Source organism: Bufo gargarizans, chromosome 4 (assembly GCF_014858855.1).
Source record: "Bufo gargarizans isolate SCDJY-AF-19 chromosome 4, ASM1485885v1, whole genome shotgun sequence".
In the NCBI taxonomy this organism is placed as follows: domain Eukaryota; kingdom Metazoa; phylum Chordata; class Amphibia; order Anura; family Bufonidae; genus Bufo; species Bufo gargarizans.
In genome coordinates, this window is record NC_058083.1 from 145,291,446 (window position 1) to 145,303,983 (window position 12,538).

At 39.2% G+C, this 12,538-nt stretch overlaps 1 protein-coding gene across 2 annotated transcripts in view; it reads right to left on the reverse strand.

Moving 5' to 3' along the window:
• LOC122935031 (cysteinyl leukotriene receptor 2-like) overlaps positions 1 to 9,575 on the reverse strand; it is an 82,486-nt gene extending 72,911 nt beyond the window's left edge. The window contains exons 1-2 of one of the 2 annotated variants that reach the window (XM_044290751.1): positions 9,526 to 9,575; positions 9,177 to 9,254 (exon numbers count right to left, since the gene is read on the reverse strand). The gene's annotated coding sequence lies outside the window, so the exon portion shown is untranslated. Of the gene's footprint in view, positions 1 to 9,176; positions 9,459 to 9,525 lie in introns of those variants that run through there. The other variant, XM_044290750.1, reaches the window with a different exon arrangement.
• Between the last annotated feature and the right edge of the window lie 2,963 nt (positions 9,576 to 12,538).

A 12,538-nucleotide genomic window follows, 5' to 3' on the forward strand; every position in this document is an offset into this window, starting at 1 on the left:
CATCATCTATTCAGTGTCCGAAATGTAACCACTAGTCATTCTTTCTCTTTTGCTGTATCTCTTGCTCTTTCATGTGCGCTCTAATTCCCTCTCTTGCACTCTCATTCTCTCCCACTCTCTTGCCCTCTCATTCTTCACTACCCCCAGTGCAGTGCCACAGAGGGTGACTGCAAAGGGTTAACAATTGCTAAATGAGTTCATGCCTTGTGTTATGTAATCCCAAGAGCTGTCTATAGGTGTCATTTAGTCATCGTGCCTACCCAGCAGAGGAAAGGCTGTATCTTCCTCCATATAAGGGAGGAGCTAGAGCAGCTTGATTGCATCAGCTAGAGAGTCTGGCTCTGCCTGTTGTTGAAGGCAGATGCCTTTAAATTGGGTAGAAGCTGATAGCAAGGAAAGAGTATTTTTATCCAGGAAAAAACATTCCTGTGGAGTGTGGAAGCTGCCAGACCAAAGCAACTTTGCCAGGAGAGCCCCTGAGGGAAAGATACCCACATAATGTCTAGGACCAGAGTGAATGCTAGTGCAGTGAGAGTGACGATAACTCTGGACTTTGCTGCATATGGATGGTTTGTAGCCTCTAGCACCTTGCATGCCTGTATTCAATTTGGGAAGATAGCAAAGTGTTTTAAGAGACTCAAGGAATGCCACTATCATCATGGCTACCACTGCCTATATACAGTCATTGGGAAATGAAAGTTCTGTATTATACCTCAATATTGTGCATGCTGCTGCAAATCTCAGCATCCACATTAAAGAGACTATTTTTTTGTTATAATTAAATTGGGCCTGGTCATTGACTACACTGTCAGCTGGCCACTGCTTCTGTATTCCTGTTGTGCACCCTGCCAAATATCTACCATCAAGGACACCACAACTAACACCAGGCAGGAAACCCTAAAAGTCCAGGGTGTGATCCAAGGGAAGAAAAGGTGCGCCCTACAGTCACTGCATTGACCCAGGGAGCACCAGAGGGAACATTACCACTGTGAACTATGAATACAATGACCACTACTCCCATCCTTCTCACAGCATTTACCATGTGGGCTTGCTACACCAGGTACAAAGTAAAATGCTTTCCCTGTCTAAATGTCCATCATTGCTCAAATGAAAACTGTCATCTATAAGGACCAGTTTTTTACATGTATGTCCTAAAGATAAAGCTGGCAAAACACATTAGATGTATGTTGGGTATGTTGGTTGAACTAAACATTGTAGATGGAAAAGGCTTACCCTCTAATGTGCATGGGGCTCTCAACGCTCCCCCAACACATATGTCAAGGGAGAAAAGGGTCAAGTATGTTTGATTTCAACATACCCAAACCTTTTGTTCACGGGGAGATAAGTCACACACCAGAGGTGTCAGGCAGTGTCTTTCTTCCCTCTCCCCATTAAGAACACATTCAGCACATTAAAGCCACAGCTGTTGGCTGAAGGAGTATTATATGGAGCATGGAGTATCTCATGAGCATGGCTTGCTTTGATTATTGTATAATGAAAACTTTTGGAGCATAGTTATAGTTTTTGCTTCCAATTTTTACCATCTTTAAAATCTCGGCTTGCTATAAGCAAATTGTTGCTCACAAGTGCAGGGAAGGACATATGCACCATGTGTAACCTGTGCAGCTGAGATTTCTCCTGGGAGGAATGGTGGCCCAATGCCAACCATAAACATCTGTTCATTAAATTGCATGTAAGGGACTTAATTAATGAGAGTCATGACTCATAGTAACTAATGGATTGTGAGAGACATAACGGGGTGGTCTATTATCAGTTAATAGAGATTAAAGGGGCACCCATTCATGTTTTTTTTTTTTTCACAGGACCCCTCTGTTTTCTGTGTCTGCCTCTTTGCAAACCCAACTAGAAGATCACAACACTCCTTGCTGCAAGCTTGAGAAAGACTCAATTTGAGTCCAAATATTGCATGCTGTAATGATGCCTTTTGGTTAAATAAATACATCACATTGCTTTAATGGAAGGAGTGCTGTGATCTTCTATTTGGATTTATCTCAAGGACCATAAGCAGGGGTCCGACATCATTTGCACCCACATGCTCCTTGATGGACGCCACTCCTACTGAAAGGATACACCAAATATTGTAACATAGTGGTGCTTTACTTTCCAAGTGTCACTGACAGCTTACAGAAATCTTGAAGTGGTGAAGATTTAAAGCAGAAGTAGTGAGAGGTTAGGAAAATTCTCAAATTTTAAAGTTGCTTTGACAACTTGCTTCCCCAATTCTATTTTTCAATAACTTTCATACTTCCACCAATGTTTAATAACTTCTCATTATACAGTGATTAAACTTTATGTACATAAAATTCGAACCCCCCTTCAGTCTGAATGTTGTAAAGCTCATAGCAGGCAGTAGATCCTTAAAGGGATTATCCCATGAAATATTTTATCCCCTATTCACAGTATAAGTAAAAACAGATTGATTATGTCAATCACAATCCTAAAAACAAAGGGTTCCCAAGTCCTGTCTCTGAATGCAGTGGCAGTGTGCTTGCCATTGCTCTATTCATTTCAATAAGAATGTTGTAGAGTGTAGACAGTGCTCCATCAACCTTACAGAAGTGTATGGAGCGGTGGACCAACATATGCACTATGGTTCCATTCAGAAAGAGGACTTTGGGACCTCTTGTTATTGCGATTGCAGGGCTCCAACCATTATTTATCACATATTCTGTGGAAGATTTATGGTAATAAAATTGTATACAATAACATTATGCACTAGATTCACACATTGGTAGTACTCATTTAGAGCATTTAGACACCCCCTTGTTTAAACTGTATCTATCCTGTGGACAGATGATGAACAATCTTTGTGGAAAAACTCGTTTAATTTGACCCTGACTCTTTATATATATATATATATATATATATATTTTTTTTGGTTGAGAAATGAATTCACATGCCTCAGTAAAGGCTTGTCTAGAACTGAGATTATATAATCTCAGAAAAATTAAGCAACTTGCTTGCTAATGCAAATTATTGTAAAATATTTTGAACACGTTATTCAGGTGCAATATACTGTATACTGCATGTTTCAATATGTTATCATCAAAGCAAAGTGGATAATGGAACTCAAAAATGACAAGGAGTGAAGAGTTACAAATAGATATTACATTACCTGAATGGCAAAATGTTTTTTCTAATATATATACAGTACAGACCAAAAGTTTGGACACACCTTCTCATTCAAAGAGTTTTCTTTATTTTCATGACTATGAAAATTGTAGATTCACACTGAAGGCATCAAAACTATGAATTAACACATGTGGAATTATATAGATAACAAAAAAGTGTGAAACAACAGAAAATATGTCATATTCTAGGTTCTTCAAAGTAGCCACCTTTTGCTTTGATTACTGCTTTGCACACTCTTGGCATTCTCTTGATGAGCTTCAAGAGGTAGTCACCTGAAATGGTTTTCACTTCACAGGTGTGCCCTGTCAGGTTTAATAAGTGGGATTTCTTGCCTTATAAATGGGGTTGGGACCATCAGTTGCGTTGTGGAGAAGTCAGGTGGATACACAACTGATAGTCCTACTGAATAGACTGTTAGAATTTGTATTATGGCAAGAAAAAAACAGCTAAGTAAAGAAAAACGAGTGGCCATCATTACTTTAATTAAGGTCAGTCAGTCCGAAAATTTGGGAAAACTTTAAAAGTGTGACCAAGTGCAGTCACAAAAACCATCAAGTACTACAAAGAAACTGGCTCACATGCGGACCGCCCCAGTCACCTTGCTGCAGAGGATAAGTTCATCCGAGTCACCAGCCTCAGAAATCTCAGGTTAACAGTAGCTCAGATTAGGGACCAGGTCAATGCCACACAGAGTTCTAGCAGCAGACACATCTCTAGAACAACTGTTAAGAGGAGACTGTGTGAATCAGGCCTTCATGGTAGAATATCTGCTAGGAAACCACTGCTAAGGACAGGCAACAAGCAGAAGAGACTTGTTTGGGCTAAAGAACACAAGGAATGGACATTAGACCAGTGGAAATCTGTGCTTTGGTCTGATGAGTCCAAATTTGAGATCTTTGGTTCCAACCACAGTGTCTTTGTGCGACGCAGAAAAGGTGAACGGATGGACTCTACATGCCTGGTTCCCACTGTGAAGCATGGAGGAGGAGGTGTGATAGTGTGGGGGTGCTTTGCTGGTGACACTGTTGGGGATTTATTCAGAATTGAAGGCATACTGAACCAGCATGGCTACCACAGCATCTTGCAGCGGCATGCTATTCCATCCGGTTTGCGTTTAGTTGGACCATCATTTATTTTTCAACAGGACAATGACCCCAAACACACTTCCAGGCTGTGTAAGGGCTATTTGACCATGAAGAAGAGTGATGGGGTGCTGTGCCAGATGACCTGGCCTCCACAGTCACCGGACCTGAACCCAATCGAGATGGTTTGGGGTGAGCTGGACCGCAGAGTGAAGGCAAAAGCGCCAACAAGTGTTAAGCATCTCTGGGAACTCCTTCAAGACTGTTGGAAGACCACTTTAGGTGACTACCTCTTGAAGCTCATCAAGAGAATGCTAAGAGTGTGCGGTAATCAAAGCAAAAGGTGGCTACTTTGAAGAACCTAGAACATGACATATTTTCAGTTGTTTCACACTTTTTTGTTACGTATATAATTCCACATCTGTTAATTCATAGTTTTGATGCCTTCAGTGTGAAGTCTACAATTTTCATAGTCATGAAAATAAAGAAAACTCTTTGAATGAGAAGGTGTGTCCAAACTTTTAGTCTGTACTGTATATATCTTATATATATAAAAATGAATTTCTGTCTGTCTAGACGTTCTTTATGCGTGACCAAACGACTGGACCGATCTTCACCAAATTTGGCACACAGGTATATCAGGTGTCTGGGAAGGTTTTAGACCGGGGCTCAGCTCTCTAGGACATACCGTCCCTGAGATAGTCCCCAAAAGAATGAGCCCCTCAAATTCAAGCCTGCAGGTTTTTCTGTTCAAATTCCAACTATCATAAACACAGTTTTACTCCAGCCATATTTCTTTACTGCTTAAAGGGGCGGTCACTGTGAAAGTCACAGTTAAAGGGGCGGTCACTGTGAAAGTCACAGTTTAAGGGGCGGTCACAGTGAAAGTCACAGTTAGAGGGGCGGTCACAGTGAAAGTCACAGTTAAAGGGGCAGTCACAGTGAAAGTCACATTTAAAGGGCTGCCACTGTGAAAGTCACAGTTAAAGGGGCGTTCACAGTTAAAGTCACAGTTAAAGGGGCGTTCACTGTAAAAGTCACTGTTAAAGGGGCGGTCACAGTGAAAGTCACAGTTAAAGGGGCAGAACCCCAGAAAGCACTCCGTAGTGCTTCCATAGTGTTCCGTCCTGCTATTCCATTCCTTACCATTCCGCATCTCCGGATTTACGGACTCATTGAAATGAATGGGTCCGCATCCGTGATGCGGAATGACCACGGAATGGTGCCTGTGTATTGCGGATCCGCAAATGCGGTCTGCAATACGGCAACGGGCTTCACACGGTCGTGTGAACAAGCCCTTATGAAAAGCTACTGGATTGGCCTTAGACTCGATATTGGGATGTCATGTGGAGGAAACTCAGCTGGCACTGCTTCCTAAATATCTAAATAGCTTCCCACTAGAACATAGATCGATATTAGCTAATATGTTAATGGCTACTAAGTTACTGGTCACGAAACATTGGAAATAAAAAAATGCACCCCATATCCAAGAAGTATTGAGTTCTCTGAATATTATATGTTCATACTAGAGAATGATCACACGCATTCAAAATAAAACTAATACTTTTCAATACAGGTGGACCATCTGGATAGAAATCAATTATTACACACCTTGAAATTGGAACTAATATGTTTGACCTGCAATACTGTTAGAGACAATAGACCACCAGACTTCTATTATTGCCAAATAAAGTTATATTTTTACCATATTACCCCCTTTCTTATTCCGTGCAACATCAAGTGGGAATGTGCAATCATACTTGCCTATACTTCCTATAATGTAAATATACACAAATATTTTATCGCAATCATTCTGTATCGTTGCCCAAGAACATATGTAATAAATAAGAACAACAGTTAAATAACGTCAGAATACTATTATCTAATACGTTTTGCAACAGCAATATGTATATTTACTTTGTTTTTTCTATTTTCTTTTTTACTTTTTCACTTTCCTTATACATTTTCTATATTTATAATCTTATGTGATCATATACAAGATGATCCTTATTAATCAAGAACCATATGTACACAGTGATGTAACTGTACTATATGTCATAATTTTGAAATGGAGTGTACCGTACCTACTGTACATGATAACAATGTCATTCTTTATTTTGAAAAATTCAATAAAAAGATTATCACCAAAAATGACAAGGATGTAATAACTGGTTTAACTGCTTTAGGACTAGCCTATTTTGGATTAATGGGAAGCAGTTTTTTTTTTTTTTTATTATTATCCCAGAGTCAAACTTTTTTTATTCTTTCAGTTTCATCGATGTGGCTGTATGAGGGCTTACATTTTTGCAGAATAAATTGTAACTTTGAAGAGCACCTTTTTGGTGTGCATATATCCTATTGATAAACTTACATAAAGTATGGTTAAAAAAAGACATATGTCTATCAAGTTCAACCAGGGGATGAGACAGGATGAAAATTAAGGGTAGGGAAGTGAGAAACCAGAATTCTACCCATTTTCATAAGCATTAATGTTATTAATGCCACTTCAGGATCTGGGCAATCAGGGACAGTGGATGGTTTTAAAAAAGAGGCTTAAGTGCTTAAAATTAAAGGTGTTGTCCTGCTATATATATTGATAACCTATCCTCAAAATAGGTGATCAATATCTGATCGGAGAGGGTCTGACACCCGGCACTCCCCATGATGAACTGTTTGAAGAGGAGGTGGCGCTCTATGCGAGCACTGCCTCCTGTCCATTACACTGTCTTTGGTCTCAGAAGTCCCAAGTAATTACAAGCACTCTCTCCATTACCTTGAATGGAGTGAGTACTTATTATTACACTAAACCGCCATTCCAGAGGAGATGACACGTAGTATAATGAAGAAGAAGCAGATCTCTCATAGAACACCGCCTCCTCATACAGCTGATCAGCCGGGGTGCCTGGTGTCGGACCCCCACTGGTCTGATATTGATGAACTATCCTGATGATAGCTCATTAATATATATATGGCAGGACAAAACCTTTAATTTTTATGCATTCATCTCCGCCTCTTTTTTTCAAAACATCCACGGTTCCTGGTGTACCACATCCTGAGGTGGACTATTCTACAGATTCACAGCACTTATAGTAAAGAAGCCTTGTTACCTCGCTTTGTCACCCCTTCTTGTCTTTTAAGTGATTTTACATGGAACAGCTTTTGACCATATTTTTTGCATATACAGTAAGTTAATCATGTCTCCTCTTAGACATCTTTTAAGAATAAATTAAATTCTTTTAATCTATCCTCAAAGCTAAGACCCCCCCACGATCCTTATCCATTTACTTGATTTTCTTTGTACTTTTTCCAGCTTCAGGGCATCTTTTCTAGAGATGAGTAAATTTAATTCGGCTGCTTTGCCGAATTTCACAAAAAAAAATTGTTTTGTGACAATTACTTTGTTACTTGTATGTAGCGGCTAAACCCCTCGGATGCCATGTTCATTGTTGATCGTAGCATCTGAGGCTACCATTTAGGCCTTTCAGGGTTTAATCAGGGTAAGGCCCCATGCACATGGCCGTGTTTCACAGCCGTGTGCGGGCCGTGGAACCGCGGCCTGGATCCCTCCTGAGAGCAGGAGCGCACGGTGTCACTGGTTGCTATGACGCCGTGCGCTCCCTGCTGCCGCCGCAATACAGTAATACACTGGTATGATCTATACCAGTGTATTACTGTACTGTGCCGGCAGCAGGGAGCGCACGGCGTCATAGCAACCAGTGACACCGTGCGCTCCTGCTCTCAGGAGGGATCCAGGCCGCGGTTCCACAGCCCGCACACGGCTGTGAACAACAGCCGTGTGCATGGGGCCTAATAAAAAAATATATTCCCCTTATCGATATGATCGCATAGAGGCCCATCTTGATTGAAGACAATGCACAAAATCTTGTGACGTGACAATGAGATTTTGCGCGGTATGTCCCATCAAGACGGCCTCTTCCCGTGCAAATGGGTGAGGTGAATATGTATTTTTTTGTTTTTACTGCCTTTTCATTGAAAATTGATTTGTTACCATAAAGCACAAGGAAATTTGGCTTAGTGGTGATTCAAATTTTTCCTGAAATTCAGATCGAAGTCAATTTGTTTGACTTTGATTCACTCAACATTACTTTCTATGAACTGGTGCCTAGAACTAAACTGTATATTCCAGATGAGGCCATGCCAATGCTTTGTAAATATAGCAATATCACATATCTGGTCTGCGATTCCATGCCTCATTTAATACATAACAATATTTCCATGGAGAGATGGGACTAATTACCAAACCTAGGTGGACAGGCTTAGAGAAACAGCCAAGCAGCCCACATCTCTGCTATTTCTGTAACTCTTTTGTAGTGAATGGGAGCTATCCAAACAGCATAACAGAACAAGCTATGCTGCTTTGTGCAATTTTTAAATCTGGCACATGCCTCGTGGAGAATAGCTCTATAATAGAGCTGGAAATGTTTTAATTACAGGTCTGTACAACTTAGAGTTTGTATGGAGTTGTAATGCAGACGTGCTCATGAACCATGGACAGTCTATTGACCAGTATCAAAAAGATGAAATATCTCCACTGCAACAAATGACTGTGTCAGATACCAAGTAAACACATTTTATAGAAATATTGGGGGGGGGGGGGGTGGAACTTAAAATCGTGGGCTTTTATTATTTTTTGGAGTTAATTGTTCAAAAATGTGTGACTTTTTATTTTTATTTTAAACCACTCACTCCTCTTTTTAAAATGGTGGGCCAGTTAGCTATGTTTATTAAGTATATGCCACAGTTAAGAAACTTAAAAAAATCACTCAAATGTTGCAACCTGGAAAAACTGGAATAACATCTCTAGACATATGTCAGAGAATATCCTTTGAATAGGAGTTATACAGTTTAGCTGGAATACACCTTTAAATATTCAAGTAGAGTATATTGTTCTTTCACAAAAAGTTAAAAAAAGTGACTTACTTGTTTTATGTGTCCTCTTGTGTAAAATATCCAGCTGCTTCTTACCATCCAGACATGTAACGTTGTTGTAAAGGAAACCTATGGAATGGTATGGATTTGAGTGTCTGTAACCATAAACTAATTTAAAGGAAAACAAGTTAATACAAGAGTAAAATATCTAATCCTGAAATGTTCTCACAAAAATTTTAGAATTATTATATGAAGGCTATCAAAGGAAATAATTTCATTAGAGAAATAGCAAAAAAGGGTCTCTGGACATGTCGGTAAGCCTCAAGAGACTGAGAAAACAGAGACAAATGGGGAAGTCTTCTCAGTTTATTTTTTTCTCATGTAGTGTGAATTTACTTACTCAATTCTTATTTCCTGCAGACCCAACTGCAGCAGAGATACGGGTTAGCTCCTCCACTCGTTATGACTTAGAACAAGTGTTTTTTTTTTTTTATAATACCCTCTAAATGGCTCAACCTCCCCCAGCTCATTTTGTATTGTTGTTTTTTTAAGAAGCAAATGATATCAGCAATAAAAAGATTATTTATGGGGAGTAAGCCTTTGCTACTCTGTAAATTACTGTAGACTACATGAAAGAGTGAATTCACCATTTTTCTCTCAGCATTACAGATATTTACCTTGCTGACCATTTCCGCCGGTGTTTCCTGCAGAGGCCATAATAGTTTAGCCTGGAAGGGCTTGCAGAAGATCTCGGGTATGGAAAATATACTTATCTAGGTCTCATATTCAGTAGGGTTAGCTACTGTGAAAGGTCACAAAGGTTGGCATAACTACTGCGAAGGGGCACAAAGGTGGGCATAACTACTGTTAAGGGGCACAAAGGCAGGCATAACTACTGTGAAGGGGACATAATATGGGCAAAACTGCAGTGACATGGCACAATGTGGGCATTTCTGCTGTTAAAGAGGCACAATGTAATTAATACTTTGAGGGGCACTAAGGAGAAATGCCCTAGATTTCCCTCTTATACATTGGGATAGCTAGTTCTTCAGGGCCAGCACAGCACCCCCTGTTGGTGATTCCACAGGGGCAGTCACCATCCCTTCCTGATGTGATTATTATTTTTGCTCTGTCATGATAGGGACCTTGTTCCAGTTTCAGCAGACATCATGGTGACATGCCAGTGACACCCTTGATGAGGAAGAACCAGTTTATTCTTTCATTTATTGCAAGAAGTATTGGTACCGCCGTGTAACCTGTGGTAGATTTTATTAGGTAAGTGGGACTGGGTGAGTAGAGTTATGCATTGGGTGGAGCAGCGCTTGACAAAATCCTTCATCATCCTGAGGCTGTGGTGAACTAAAACAGCCAGGCACAACCAATATACTAAGAGGAACCTCTCAGTCCCCCAGGCCAGTATGACCCGGTCAGTAGGGATGAGCCATATTCAATTTCACAATATTTCGCAAATATTTGATTGAATATTCGTGTTATATTCGTCGAAATCGAATATTCGTAATTATTCCAATTATCGCGATTAATATGCGATTTAATTAATCGCGTATTGCGATTTTTTTCTTAGGCAACGTTCCTATGACTAATTGACTATGGCTAGGCTATATGTGTATTTTACGAATATTCTAAATATTGCTCTAACTTCGTCTTTTAGAATATTCGTAATATTCTAAAAGACGAAGTTAGAGCAATATTACGAAATTTCGTAAAATACACATATAAATTGCAATTTAGCTAATATAGTGCTATAATTCTTTTTTTGTTCTCTAATTTTTTTTGCCTCTTCAGAACTTAAGTTTTGTTAAAGATGTACACTATTAAAAAAATTACTATAGCAGTATATTAGCTAAATTACAATCTATATGTGTATTTTACGAAATTTCGTAATATTGCTCTAACTTCGTCTTTTAGAATATTCGTTATATTGCTATAACTTCGTCTTTTAGAATATTACGAATATTCTAAAAGACGAAGTTAGAGCAATATTAAGAATATACGTAAAAAGTTGAAATCGCAATTCGATTATAACTTGAATGAATCGAATTGCGATTTCAACTTAGCACTGCTATATTCCATATTAGGCTAGAATTAACGAATATGGAATATAGCAGTACTAAGTTGATATGGCAATTCGATTCATTCAAGTTATAATAATCGAATTGCGATTTCAACTTCAGCACTGCTATATTCCATATTCGTTAATTCTAGCCTACTATGGAATATAGCAGTGCTAAGTTGAAATCGCCGTGCGATTACTTTGAGTTATATTAATCGCATTGCGATTTTAACTTGGACCTGGTTTACTATGGTTTGCTTCAATGGCTTGGTAGAATTAGCGAATATGACGAATGTATTCGTCATATTCCACAAAACGAATATACGAATGTATTCGTCATATTCCACAAAACGAAGATATTCTCCATCTTCGTTTTAGCTACCTATTCATCAACTTCGCGAATTCTAGCAATCATATAGGAAAGTTGACTATAGAGACAGCTAAGTTTAATTCGCTATGCGATTATATTACTTAGCTTTTTTTTTAAATAGAATAATTACGATACCTGATAATTATTATAATTATTCTATTTATAAAAAAAAGCTAAGTAATATAATCGCATAGCGAATTAAACTTAGCTGTCTCTATAGTCAACTTTCCTATATGATTGCTAGAATTCGCGAAGTTGATGAATAGGTAGCTAAAACGAAGATGGAGAATATCTTCGTTTTGTGGAATATGACGAATACATTCGTATATTCGTTTTGTGGAATATGACGAATACATTCGTATATTCGCAAATTCTACCAAGCCATTGAAGCCAACCATAGTAAACCAGGTCCAAGTTGAAATCGCGATGCGATTAATATAACTCGAAGTAATCGCATGGCGATTTCAAATTGGCACTGCTATATTCCATAGTAGGCTAGAATTAACGAATATGAAATATAGCAGTGCTTAAGTTGAAATCGCAATTCGATTATTATAACTTGAATTAATCGAATTGCGATTTCAATGTAATTCTCAAATCCAACAGTACACTCTAGTATATGGAAACGTTCCCATGGTGATGGGGACGCTCCATGAGCACGGAAGCACCGGGCACTGACTGGAGCATAAAAAACAAAACAAAAAAAAAATGAATATTCGATTTCGTGAATATATAGCACTATATTCTAAATATTTGCGAAATCTAGAAATCGCGTTATTCGAAAAAAAAAGCCAGAAAAGAGAAGGAGGCGGCGGGACCGACTCTGGCAAAACAACATGGCGTGGCCGCATCAACTAAAGCTGCGGAAGTCGCAGCACGCCTGGAGCAAAATGGCCGAGTCCCCCGTACAACAGAGGACCCTGTACAAGAGGGCCCTCTGCCTGGGGTGATGGCAGACCAAGCGGCAGACTC